We start from the raw sequence: 14,687 nt of genomic DNA, 5'->3' as shown, positions 1-14,687 counted from the left end.
TGATTACGATGATTACAGAGATTGCTTTGTTTGACCAAATTACAGTTTGATGCACAAACCACTGTTTTTGTTCCCAAGTTCAAAGACTCCTTGAAAGAATGGAGAGAGAGAGAGAGAGAGAGAGAGAGAGAGAGAGAGAGAGAGAGAGGGAGGGAGGGACGAGGGGTGATAGACAGAGGGATAGAGAGAGAGATGGATAGAGACCGGGGGAAGACGGAACAAGAGAGACAGATGAGAAAGAGGGAAAGGGAGATGGATAAAGCGATAGAGAGAGGTACAGAAAGAGGGAGCGGGATTGGAACAAGAGAGACAGAATGATGGAGGGAGAGAGAGAGAGGGAGAGAGAGGAGAGAGATGGGAAGTTACCTTATTCACTCGAGAACGCCGCTCTTCCTAAATGATCGTTTGTCTGTAAAACGGGCCTCTTCTGCTCCCCCTCCCCCCCTCCCCCATCTCCATTCATGGTGGCGGCGTGTGAGTGTGTGAGTGTGTGAGTGTGTGAGTGTGTGAGTGTGTGAGTGTGAAACGGCGAGGAGATAAGAAGTGTGCTAATTACGCCTGTGGAAGGAGGCCTGGGAGAGCCCTTATCTCCTGCTCCATCTCCTAATGGTTGCTCCCCGGGCAGCACCTCCTCCTCCTCCTCCTCCTCCTCCTCCTCCACCACCACCACCACCACCCCCTCCACCACCACATCACACTCAACACACGCATACACACACGCATACACACACACACACCCACATACCCGGGACTCTCAACAGGTCTTCCCCTACCAGGGAATACCAGACACACCCGCACGCTTTCCCCAGCGCCTTTTTTTTTTTTGCCTCAACCTGATTTTTCTACTTGGTTTTCATGTAACAAGATCGTCCTTTGAACCTTAGCATCCCTCTAAGGTATCACTTTGGGGTCAGCCCAGCATGGGGGTCCAATCCCTCGGTGTCAGCTCTCCGAAGCAGTGTTGGGGAATTCTCGCAGCATCTTGTGGCATCACCCAGCACAGGCAGATGCCCAAGTTGCCTGTGTGTGTGTGTGTGTGTGTGCGTGTGTGTGTGTGTGTTTGTGTGTGTGAGTGTGTATGTGTGTGTAATAGAGATAGGAAGTGTGAGAGATGAGGGGGTGGGGTCGGTTGTGTGTGTTTGTGTGTTGAGTGTATTTGTGTGTTGGAACATTGCCTTGTTCGCCCCGGCGAGAGACAGATAATAGAGAGAGTGGGGGAGGAAGAGGGGGGGGGGGTGGAAGACGTGGAGGAGGGGTAGTGGGGTGGAGGAGCAGGAGAGGGAGAAGATGGGATGGGCTCTGCGAGGGAGGTGGTCTCCACCCTGGAGAGACTAGCAGTAAGCAGAGGTGTGTGTGTGTGTGTGTGTGTGTGTGTGTGTGTGTGTGTGAGTGTGTGTATGTGAGATGGGGGTTTGATTGTTGGCATCCTGCCACCCTATGGCCTCTCAGGACTCGTAACCACGGCAATTCTCTGCCAACCCATAACTGGCCTCTCTCTCTCTCTCTCTCTCTTACTCTCTCGTTCTCTCGCTATCGCTCTTTCTCTCTCTCTCTCTCTCCTCTCTCTCCTCTCTCTCCTCTCTCTCTCTCTCTCTCTCTCTCTATCATGCTATTGCGCTTTATCTCTCTGTCCTGTCTCTCCTCTGTGCAATCCCCTTTCTCTCTCACGCTCTCTCCCTATATCTTCCCTTCTATCTCTATCTCCTTCTCTACTTTCATCCCCCCCTCTCTGTCTATGGGCTGATCTCTCTCTCTCTCTCTCTCTCTCTCTCTCTCTCTCTCTCTCTCTCTCTCTCTCTGTGTCTTTCCCTCTCTCCCTCCCTTTCCCACCAGCCATGTTTACTGTCACATATTGAGAGAAGCACAGAGCTGTGAATCTTGGCAATAAAGTGCTACTTATCAGATTCATTAATTTACTCCCAGACTGGACGGGTATTTGTGAATTTCAACGGTACTCACTATACTTTCGATGTATTTTGTAGTGCATCAAATAGCAGTTCTGTATAATATATAACCTTTTTACAAGCTTGGTCATAATTCTGAATTATTTGCTGTCTGATTTAAGTTGAAAGAGCGCTCCAAGAAGGCACTTATCTATCTATTTAGCTGCAGGACACATCCGACTTGGATAAAATAAGTGCTTTCTGTTGGTCTCCATCCAGAACCGACTTAGCTGCAAGCAGCTAGCATAAGTCACTGGCCCATTGGATTTCAGTAGCACGATTGCTCATGGCTAAGCTAAGGTCGACTGTTAACTACCCACTTGATTTTGAGCTTACAGAGTAGCAAGATAGCTAGTGGCTAGGATTAGGTCAACATCAATATTTTTTGTTGACTGCCACTGGATATTTAGCTTCAGAGACTAGAAAGATAGCTAGTGGTTGATGTCAATGTTTGTTTTCCTGTCAAGCAAGGGTACTATATCTCAACCTAGCAATTCAATTTATTCAGTGAAACAGCCAGAGGTGCTTTCTGTGTTTTGCAAGCCAGCTAGCAAGGCATGCTAATGTTTAACCCTGTTGATGGGAGATCTCATCTGTAGCTCCGCTGAGGAGTAGCTAGGGTGGTATATCGCATGCTAGCGTATTGTAGCTATTAACAGGCTTAGGTGACTATCTGTGTGCGGCTTGCCGGCATGCTGGGGGCTGAAAGGGGAATGAGTAGACAGTTTGGCGTTGGGCGGTTTGGGGGGGGGGGGGCAGGGAAACAGACAGGGGGGCCGTCCGCTATGACCCAGAACACACGAAGACACGTCTGCGAGGAACCCTGAGCCTTCCTGAGAGAGAGATCCAGCGACGTATGACATCAGAGCCCCTGCTGTCGCCAAACACGCTCTCCGGGAGCCAGGGCACGCGTAAATACATAGCAGCCATCAAAACTCCCTCCGTCTCCCTCACCTCTGCTTGCTCACTCGCCCTCCCCCTTGTGGAAGAGGCTACGCTAATTAGCTTGGCTCTAATGAGACAGAATGGCACTGATCTGGTCCACCGCTGCACCACCGGGGGCAGGCCAGGGAGGGTATAGGGGAGGGGGGGGGGTTAGTGGGTGGGTGGGTGGGTGGGAAAGTGGCTGGTGCAGTAGGGAGGTGAAGGGGAGGGGGAGAGGAGGAGCAGTGGGAGGGAGGAGGAGGTGGGCAGGGAGATAGGGGGGGGGGGTATGGGAGGTAGGGGAGGTGGGGATGCATCTGTCAGCCTGCCGCCCGCTTGGCACGGCACTCCCTTTGGGGGGAGGAGGGGGAGGTACGCCCTGAACGCCTGACTGGGGAGGTAGAGGATGGCGCGAGAGGCGGGAGTGGAGGGGTGTGTCTGTGTCTGTGTCTGTGTCTGTGTGTGTGTGTGTGTGTGTGTGGGTGGGGGTGGGTGGGTGGGGGGAGTGAAGATCAGGTATTAATACAGTGACAGGTCCTGCACCTCGTCTGTCAATAAAACATTATTAAGGCGCAGACCCCTCGAGCCCGTGGTCCTCTCTCCTCCGGCTGTAACGCCGTCTTTCAAGGGAACCACCGGTACCCGTGCAGCATCATCTCCATGGCGATCGCCCGCGTGACAGACAGCCGGGCTGATGGACGATAGACGATACCGGAGCACTTCAGCATCGAGGTGCTTGGATGTTCCTCAGAGGAGTCGCTCGGTTGTCCAGCCTCCCCCCATTGACTCCTCCTCTTCCTCCCCTTCATCCTCCTCCTCCTGGAGGGGAATAGCAGATAGGAGTGACAGGGCGGGAGAGAGGGGTTGTGCTGTTGTACAACCAATACCGGATAATAATGAGATGTCTTGTGAGTGGCCCCTTGCCGGGGATCTCTGACCAGGCAGTGTAGGCAGGTTTGGGTTATTTATGGAGTAGATTTGGAGGGCTATGCTGTGATTCTGACCTGACTGTGTGTGTCTGTGTCTGTGTTTGGCTTTCCTGGGTTTTCCTCCTTGTTTGTTTGTGAGCGCCTCTCCCTCTTTACATCTCTCTCCCTCCCTTCTATCCCTCTCTCTCTCTCTCTCTCTCTCTCTCTCTCTCTCTCTCTCCCTCTCTGCCATTATCTCCCTCTCTCCATTTCAGCTGCTCACTCTTTCCCCCTCTCTTTTCCTATCTCTCCCCTCTCTCTCTCCCTCTCTCTCCCCCACCCCTCCAACGAGACAGATCGGAGCCAGCTTGTTACTTCCCCCAGGGACATGGAAGGGGCCCCACCACTGTTTATTAATTGATTTATTTATTTATCTGCTGTGCCTGCCTGGTTATTAGGTTGCCATGGGAAACAGGCTAGGCCACATCCTCTGTATTATTAAAGACACAATTTTCTTGAACCGGGAACCCAGATGTCTGAATAATTAATTTAGCGTATGAATTATCTTGCAAACAGAAGCGAGCCCTGCCCTCCCAGTCTGAAATGAGCCTTCCCCTTATTGTTTAATGGACAGTGGAATCCCCACTATCTCTCTCTCGATCTATCTCTCTCCCTTTCTTGCTCTCTCTCTCTCTGTCCCTCTATCTGTCTCTCGGTTTCTCCCTCTATCTGTCTCCCTCTCTGTTGCTCAATTTCTCTCTCTCTCTCTCTCTCTCTCTCTCTCCTGTCTCACTCTCTCTCTCCTGTCTCAGCAACCCTTCCTCCTCCATCTGGCTGGAGGGAGATTGGAGCTCTCCTCCTTTCCTCCTCGCTCTCCTCCCTCCTCGCTCTCTCTTTCTCTGGTGCCTTACGCCCTCTCACCCCAGCTGTCTTCACCCTCCTCCACGACCACCAGCCCATCACCCACCCACCAATCCACCTCCTGCTGTCTGTTCAACACCACTAATCTGTCCTCTCTTGCTCGGTTGGGCGTTGTCAATAATGCAACACTCTATGCTTTATGCTACCTACGCTATAGGCTACGGCCGAGCGTTGAGGCACCACTCAGCGCTCGGCCGTCCGTTAGCATAGCGACGAACCATCACCATCATTGTCTTAATAGCTCTTTGTCCATTCAATAAGTCATGTCCATCTGTTCATCAGCTGGTAATATAAGGTATATATGCTAACTAGCCTTTATCTGATCGCTCTCCCCCCTTGGTAGTTAGCATTTTTCTGGCATTAGGTGTTTCTGTCGCGTTTTTGCTACACCTCACTGCTATCCACCACACAGCGAAACCGGCTCACGTTTTTTTTTTCAGACGACGTGGAGATGCTATCTCGCTAGCGTCTGGTCTCTCCCCCGCTAGACCCAACAGCGCCCGTCCTGACGCCCATTCTGGCTAATCTGATCAGGCAGGCAAATACGGCGGGAAAAGGGCTTTAATGATCCCCCTAATTACCTCAAGTCAATACCAACTGTATTATTAGACTGAGGGAAAATATTCCATTAGGGTTCCCCCCGTGGGACTCCTCCTCCCCCTCCCCCTCCTCTCCCTCCTCACCCCCCTCTCCCTCCCCCTCCTCACCCCCTGTGCGTGTGCTGATGTCCCGTGCGCCACGGCCCCCCACGCTTGTAATTAATTTTATTTACACACGCAGGAATGCACAAGGTCGCACCTGCAGCCCGCAGCCTCGCGCCGTGGCCGCCTAATAAGATCTGTCATAATTACCCCACTGCACGCTTCTGACACACGCAGCCAGATAGTTCAATTTAACTACAGACACCGGCGCGGGCAGATGCACCATGCACAATGCGTGTGCACGGGTGTGTGTGTGTGTGTGTGCGTGTGTGCGTGCGTGATTTTTGCAAATGTTTTTGCCTGCATGTGTACGGGTGTAGGTGCGTTTGTGTGTGTGTGATATTAGGACCTGGTGATTTGTAAGTGTTCTTCCTGATGCTTGTAGTACCTGTGTATACTTGCCTCTACTTTCTGTTTCCTCTCACCCATCCCCTCTCTCCCTCGTCACCTCTCTTTCTGATGTGCCTCTCTCTCCCTCTCCACTAACGCATTACCTCTTGTGTTTGTCTCTCCGCTGTCTCACACTCTTTATGTCACACGTTTATATATCTCTGACTCCCTCTCTCTCTCTCTTCTCTCTGTATATATATATCTGTATATATAGCTCTCTCTCTCTCTCTCTCTCTCTCTCTCTCTCTCTCTCTCTCTCTCTCTCTCTCTCCATGCACCACACTGTATGTCTCTCTCTCATGGTTCAACCTTTACTCTGAAGACGATTTTGGAACGTAGTATTGTATTCTCAGTCTGCAGGCTGTTGAGTAAACATAATTGCGATTTGCATTTCATCTACTGTAAGTCCAGAATGAATAGGACATGTGAGGAGTTACAAAGAACAGAAAATGCATAAATGAATACAAAATACAGCCATTGGAATATGGTAAGATGGATAGATGGTTGGAGCTGGATAGATAAAGTAACTGTAATAAAATGCTACAATCAATTCATCAATCAGCCAATCTATTAAACACAGTGCTTTTCCAATCCGCCTTATTTTTTGTCAACAAATCAGTCAAAATTCTTGTGGGGGAAAGTTGAAGCACTTTTATTCATATCAAAGTAAACTCCAAGTCCAATTAAGCACGCTTATTTAGCTGACATAGACAATTTAGCGCTTCTCCGTTATTTCAATCCCTAACTCGATAAGATCAGTCTTGATTTATCGTCTTAATTGAGCTCTGATATTAGCAATTAAAGCTCCACTTTGAATTAAAACTCAATCAGTCGTTTGTAATTGATGGAATCAGATGCTGGCGTAGGTTGCCGTTGTCTGCATCTCCCCCCCCCCCCCCCCTCTCGTCTCTTAACTTTGTTCGCTGATGTGTTTGTGATCCTCGGTGACTTCTCAGCCTATCAGCAACAGCTGTGGCGGACTGAAAACATTGCAACGGAAGAATGGGGGGGGGGGTAGGGGTAAGGGGGCGTGCATGCACCGCGAGATTGGTGTGGAAACGTTGCATTTAAACATGCAATGAGTGCAGTGAGCACCTCCCTGCAGCTGTGTTTATTAGGCGGAGAGACAGAGACGCAGTGCATGTGGTGAAATACGTTAGTTGAGTTCAGCTGAATATAGACTTTAATTGATAGCCAATATCCCTGCTCTGTTTACTAGGAAGCAATCAATGCCGTCGTGTATTGGTGTATTTGGAGTAGCTGCGTGTGATTGTCGGGTGGTTCAGATTACTCCAGACTAAAAGGTTATGGGTTCCAACCCCCAATGTCTGGTATCTTTGAGTTGGCATACTTGGGCAAGATGCCTGACCCCTACCTGCATTTCAGTAGCACACACCTAAAATAATTAAGTCACCTGCTCAATGACTTAATAGTATTTAGTATGGGGGAAAAACGACGTATAGTCACATTATAACGTTTAACTTTCTACCTGCAACAATGATTAAACATGGTTTGAGCAAGGCCTGTGGTTATTTCTCTCTCTCTCCCGCCACCATCACGTGCCTGGCACCCTTTAGCAAGGTAGTACAGTGATCCTAGGTGGTGCTGCAGTTGTTTGCGAACAGGAAGTGTGCAGAGCGGCGATTTGAAAAAATAAGAGTCTCAGAACAACAGAGCCAGCAGCGGCCCACAGATGTGTAATGGGAGCCATTCTGTTATTTATTTCCAGTCGTCCGCGCAGCGCTCCATCTGCGCCTATTATATCGCTCGAAAAAATTCCACACGCACATTTTTTTTACGAGCTCGGTAGCAGCGACATGCTCTGGCAAACAAAACTGGTCGGTATTGTTTGGAGCGGGTCCATTTCCTGCCCGTCATGCTTTCACAATGTCTGTCGTGTCAGCTGTCAGTCTGTTATTGTGGCGGCTCTCGCGCTCTTATTGTGAAAAGGTCATGACCTCGAGTGGTTGGGGGAGAATTCACACAGTGAGTAGACTGGGGCGGAATGGTTGTTCTTTTTATAGAGAAATGGTCATGTATGGAGTGATGTTGATATATGAGAGAGAGAGAGAGAGAGAGAGAGAGAGAGAGAGAGAGATAGAGAGATTCATATATATATATATATATATATAAAGAACCTATGAGAGAGGGAGAGGTATAAAGAAAATACCCATCTGTTTTCATACAATGGACACTTATGGATTCTCAGGGCACCGCCCGCCCGCGCATTCTGTGGATTGGACTCAGATGGTGGGGTTATTAACAGCGATGTAGCGGCGAATAAAAGGTTGCAAAACCATAAATTCCGGTCTGTGATCACCATATGGTGAACGGCGTCTAATATAAAGGAGAGGGAAAATAAACATATGAAATGCTTTGGTAAGGCGTTAATTCCTCCTATAATTTTCCCTCTAAAGGTTTCTGTGCGTGAGTCAGGGGGAGCTGCTGTGATCCTATAGACTGGAGGGTAGGTGTAAACACCTTCTGAGGGACGCTAGGTCTCCACTGATCTGCACAGCGCTGTGTAAACACTTTAGTGTTCTAGTCACTGTTTAGTCATGGAGCAGACTCTTATCCAAAGCGGCTGACAGGGAATTCTAGATGAACATAATAATGGAGCAAGGAGGGGTGAGGGACCTTAGGTTTCAGACATCGGGGCTCATGCACAGGATCTTTGGGCTGGATGTGGAACACTATTTCCTGCCTTACGCCCCCGCACAGTTCCCCCTGCAGAACCATCACTCCTCGCCCTATGACTCCGCGCTCATACAGGTCTGTGCTCAGGGGGTCATCCCCAGAGCGGGTGAGTGGGTATCAAGTGGGGAAATGAGATACAAACACTGCAGTTTCAGTACCCTTGAGCCATGCGTACAAACCCTCAACGCCAACCACAGTTGAGGGTTAGTAAACTCCCACACACAACAACGCTGTTATGCTGCTGTGGCGCTACGGTTACAATGTAAAGGGTGAATTCATTCCTTTTGTTGAAACGGTCTTCTGGACTGACTCTTTTTGTGTGTTCTGGATTGTCACTGGGCGCATGGGCACGTGTGTGTCGGTGTGTCTGTGGAGGAACGGGTTTGTGTGCAGGGTGTTATCGTCTGGTTCCATCGTAGACCTGTTTTCTGGAGAGTTGGTCCCCTGCCAAGATCAGGAAGACAAAGGGACAACACTGAACCGTCTTCTCTCTTCTTTCCCCTCTCTCCTGCTCTCTATCTCCCTCTCTCGCTCGATCTCTCCATTGCTCTCTCTTTCTCTCACTGTATCTCCCCATCTCTCCATCTGTCTCTCCCTCTCCCCCTGTAGGCTACCTCTCCTTTTCGACCTGACTCTACCTCTTGCCCATCTCTCTCTCTCTCTTTGACTCTCTCTGTCTTTCCGTCCTCTGGTGCGTGAGGATGTCTATACCATGAAAGGTCTATAAACAGCCATTTTGAATCTTTTTCTTCAGTTAAACATTGATTGAAAGAGGAAAACACTGGCCAATCAGGGTTCAGTTCAGAGTTATGTGAGTGAACCCTTTCTCTTACAGGACATGCACTTCCTTCACTCATCTGTGTTTAAATCCTACTGCTCTACAGGCTTGTGAAAGATAAAGGTCTCTCGATGTCTTTCAGACATCATTAGAGATACATTAACTGACATTAGCCAGTCGTCACTGTATCCATAGTTACTAAGTGTGGCGACATGGGCCGATGCCACGCCCATCTGCTTATTTTTTACTGGGCCAATCAAACACCCACAGCCATTGATTGTGTTTTGGTTGAGGAGCACATTAGATAATTACCACAGCTGGCACACAAACTTCAGGTTTGCCCCTGAGAGAGTGTGTTTATCGTATGCTTTCATTGATTGACATGGTCCTGTAGTTTCCAATTTCCAATTTAGTAACTGAGCAGATGGTTTTATCCAAAGCGACTTAGATATTGTTAGATAGGTGTCGTTGTGGAGCAGGTAGGGGGAATGGGCCTCTGGGTCAAGGATGCCTACAGGTGGACATGTGGACTTTGGGATTAGTAGAACCTTTGGGATGGAACAGACCGGCTGAGAACTGAACACTAGAGAGGCCGGCTTAGGGCTGAACACTAGAGAGACCAGCTGAGGTCAGGAGCAGCTGAGAGGAGAGACCAGCTGAGGTCAGGCGCAGCTGAGAGGAGAGACCAGCTGAGGTCAGGAGCAGCTGAGAGGAGAGACCAGCTGAGGTCAGGAGAAGCTGAGAGGAGAGACCAGCTGAGGTCAGGAGAAGCTGAGAGGAGAGACCAGCTGAGGTCAGGAGAAGCTGAGAGGAGAGACCAGCTGAGGTCAGGAGCAGCTGAGAGGAGAGACCGGCTGCCACTAGAGAGACTGGCTGAAGTCAGGAGAAGCTGAGAGGTGAGACCAGCTGGGGCCGATAAGGAGTAAAGTAGATTAGGAAGGTGTTCCCCTCCCGTTCCGCCGACCTCTGTCTGGCTAATAAGACCATGTGTTTCCACTCTCTCTCTCTCTCTCTCTCTCTCTCTCTCTCTCTCTCTCTCTCTCTCTCTCTCTCTCTCTCTCTCTCTTGCTCACTGGTTTATTAATGCAGTTAGATCTGTTTGGGTGGAGCGGGGTGGGGGAGGGGATGGTGGGGAGAGGGGAGGATGAATACTGTGCTGTTCTCATGACAGAGCAGGCCTATACTCTCATTGGCAGCTTGTGACTATTACACACACACCCACACACATGCATCCACATACACTGCAAACCGCACTGCATTGCTGTCTGGCTTTGACGCATGAATTCACCCATTGTTTTGGAAACATATCGGAACGATTGGTTGCTATTTATACGAGCGTCGGACAATAGGTAGTCTTAGAGTTGCCCAACGAAGAGACTGTCACACTTTTATTTGAACCTTTGACCCACCAAAACCCCCCGACCCCCAGACACCAGCACTGGTAAAACCTGTTTACCACCAATCTCCTGTGTTTGGAGAGGAAACGATAACGCTGCAGTGAAAAAGGTAGAGAATTATTGTGCCGTATTGGCTCAGTTGTGTGCCAACTTAGCATGCTAATCCTGCGGCTCTCAGTAGTTAATGCTATGATGAACCAGTTTCAAACATCTGTCAATTCAATTAAAAGGTACCTGGCTTTGCCGCGTTCCCGTTCCAGGGTAAAACCAGCTGGTCGGCGAGGGAGAAGTGGGCGGTGTGCGCTAGTTAGCTAGCAAGTTTGATTACAGGCGCCGCTAATCTACGATGTTACGGCGTGGATGTATAGGCTATGCTACGTAGTGCCGCCATGCTAACAGGTTTGATCACACATCATAAAAACCACACCTATGCTTTTAAATTTGACATGGTGTACTACATTTTAGGTTATCCTATGTTTTATTTTTCATTATTAATTGTATTATTTAATTCATATAAGGCTGTTACTGTTGGAAAATACATAGTCCTAAATAATGCATAGATTATAAAAATAAAATTTGTACTGATTGTTAGTTGACGCATTTGGCTTAGTTTACTTTGTTCATAATAATAAATGAATCAAGGATGTAATCAATTTAAACTGTTGGTTACTATTGGTTGGGATTGCTACACATTCATCAATTTCACTCCTAGTAAAATAATTGTATGAGTTATCCCCAAGCAATTTAGTTTGAGTCACTTGTATCTACACTGTAGCAAATATACTTGTGGAATGTAACTATCAAAATTATTATATTTCACTGAAAGACCACATTTGTGTTTGATAATCACATCAGTGAATGTGAAATTGGTTTATTAGGTCCATCACAAGACACACAGCAACCTGGCATAAACAAGATTTATTCATATCCGGCCCTCTTCAAATTCCAAGCGAACAGACACAGGGTTGACTTGAAGGGCACTACAATGTGTTTGTGTTGGTGTTTTTTTTAAGCATATTACTGTACTATACTGCAGTGCAGTAGCCCAGCTGGAGAAGGAGTTTATAGATCTAATAAAGATTGCAAGATGCTTCTCAGCCATAGCGGGGACTGCAGAAAATGTCCTCAAATACACTATTATCTGAAATGTGTGTGAGGGTGTGTAAGGGAAGCTTCCAGAATAAAAGCACACATAGGTTGATCTTAAACGTGTTTTAGATTGGTGAGGTCAAATCCTAGACAAACAGTTTTATTGTTTGAACCGTCCCCTCAATGAAAGTAAAAAAAACAACAAAAAAAAACAGACAATATGAATTCACATGTCTATTGATAAAGTATTTATTGACTTGTGGACGTCGTTGTTATTACTTCTATCTGTTTGTTTTACTGAGGCGCGAGCTAAATTATTCTCTGTTTCACTCTCGCTCTTTGACAGCAGTGTGGAAGCAATACTAGTACACGATAATAATCTAATATATCCAAGTAAATAATTCTTATTTTATGTATTACTGTTTATAAGCAGAACATGACAAGCGTTTTTCATTTCATTAGTTCAAAAAAGTTCAAACAAAAATGGATATTGTCATCTGTTTAACTCATTAATCAAAAAAAAAAGTAAATAAAAAAAAAGTAAATTATTCACTTATCTTTTATTTTATTTTGGCTGTTTAGTTTCATGCTTCTTCAGTTACTCTTTCCCCTGGTCCAACGTGAAAGTCATGTTTGACCAGGGGAAAGAGTAATTGAAAGCAGCGTCCTAATTGTGTGTGTGTGTGTGTGTGTGTGTGTGTGTGTGTGTGTGTGAGTGCGTGTCTGCATGTGTGTGTGTATGTGAGTGTTTGGCGTGTTTGCGACCGTGTCAGTGGGCAAGCATGTACATTAATGTGTTTGTGTGTTTTGTGTGTGATTGCCCAAGCGTGTGTGTGTGTGTGTGTGTGTGTGTGTGTGTGTGGGTGTGGAGAATCAGCTGGAGCCACAGACAGCCTGAATACAGAGCAGCGTCCAAATCCCCCAGCATGCAAATTAAAAACGCAACAATAAATGAGAGGAAGAGAAACAAGGTGGACATGCATGCTTTACAACCCCCTCTAACCCCTCCCCCCTCTTTCCTCCTCTCTTTCCCCCTCATCCCTCTCTCTCTAACACCCCCTCCCTCTCTAACACCCCCTCCCGCGCTCTCTCTCCCCCTCTTTAACGCCCCCTCTCTCTCTGTCACTCTCTCCTCTCTCTCCCCTCTCTCACTTGCACCACCTATCTCTCTCCCACGCTCTCTCTCTTTCCCTCACTCTCTTTCGTTCTCTCTCTTTCTCTCGCTCTCACTTCTAACTCCTAAAAAACCTAACTGCGGTACTTGTGTGTGTGTGTGTGTGTGTGTGTGTGTGTGTGTGTGCGTGTGTCTGTGTGTGTGTGTGTGTGTGTGTGTAATCCTGAGGACCTGGAGGTGCTGCCGCTCACTGGCCAGCAGATTACAGCACTATTCTGGCACCGTGCCAACACACACGCACATACACACAAACACACTCACATATCACATTGTAATATGCCAGCACACACTCTGTTCCTGTTACCATTTTACATGCTGGTCTTTCCTACGTTCACACAAGTTCTCTACGCTTGCTGGCGTTTTGTTTAATAACGTTGTAGTCGCGGGTCCAACTTGAGTTCAGCTAACACTCCTCTTTCTCACCCAGACATTCAGAGGACTTTAACAAGCCTAATGTGGTTGCTATAGTGACTGCACCTGTATAGAACCGCTTGTAACTGAAAACGAACCTTTAACGTTTAACTTAGGGAGGTCAACCACCTGTATTATGTCACATTATGCACTCCTGCACACACACACACACACACACACACACACACACACACACACACACACACACACACACACGCAGACACACACACACACACACACACAAAATGATAGCTCATCTGCTCACTGGTATAAACTAGTAAGGGGCTGTATTGTACATTGTAATTTGTTGTTTATTTATGTATTATCATGGCAAAACATTAGCGGGATACTTTAGACTGAATAAAATGAATAATTTATACAGTTAATCCATTAATAAATGTTATTGTTATAACAATATTTCAAATACAATTTAGTTAATAATTTGCTATTTTTTTTATTAATGAATGTATTATAATAACTATTTCAGACAAAATTGTATTGAATGACAATAAAAAAAAAAAAAATAGTTAGAATAATAATATAATAATTGTTACTAATGTTGTCAATAAATATATATGAACTAATTCACGATCTTGATGAGGCATCACACTTCAGTGTGATTGTTATGTTCAAAACGCATACATGAATTAATATATTTAATTTAAGATGTAGTAATATATGCTTGCATTTCAATTCATTTGCCGTCTGCCATATACATTTTTATGCTAATGAAAAAATACCATATTTTACATTGGATTCATAGCCATGGTACATGAACTATGGTACATGGGGGGGGGGGGGGGGGGGGGGATTGTTTGTGTATGTGTGCGTGCATGTTTGCATGTGTCTGCATTGTTAGCTTTCTTACCCAGGGCAACTTTGTTCCAAATGAGTTTGTCACATAATTAATTTGCAAAATATATAAAATAACAACCGACCTCAGCTTTTCCCACTAAAAATACATTCCAGGTGTAGCGAACATGAAACTCTGTTTTTCTGACTTCTTAGTTAATTATTATTTAATTGTTTTTTTATTTTTATTTTTTTTTCTTACACAAAGCCATGATCCATCACCTCCACTTAATTCCACGAGACTTAACTGAATAACTATATTAAAACTGTCTTGTTGTCATGTAGTGTTCAGTCATACATTAACAATAACCTACGTTGAAATTATCCATTTTGTTTGTTTTTTCCTTCTGTTTCTCTCTTTGTATTTTAGAGTGTCAATCCTTCCCCGTCACCTCTTCATATTTCTCTCCTGCTTTGTATTAATTGTACCAAAAAACATAATCTCAATCATCCTTAAAAACAAAAAAACGTGATTCCATGCGGATGTCACTATGAACGACCT

At 46.5% G+C, this 14,687-nt stretch overlaps 1 protein-coding gene across 4 annotated transcripts in view; it reads left to right on the top strand.

The window, feature by feature from the left end:
- satb1b (SATB homeobox 1b) overlaps nt 1-14,687 on the top strand; it is a 66,093-nt gene that overhangs the window by 46,491 nt on the left and 4,915 nt on the right. The window lies entirely within an intron of this gene.

The sequence above is a fragment of the Micromesistius poutassou genome (assembly GCF_964030765.1).
Source record: "Micromesistius poutassou genome assembly, chromosome: 8".
In the NCBI taxonomy this organism is placed as follows: Eukaryota; Metazoa; Chordata; class Actinopteri; order Gadiformes; family Gadidae; genus Micromesistius; species Micromesistius poutassou.
Note: the sequence above shows the minus strand (reverse complement) of the source record. Positions and strands in the feature narration are given on the sequence as shown.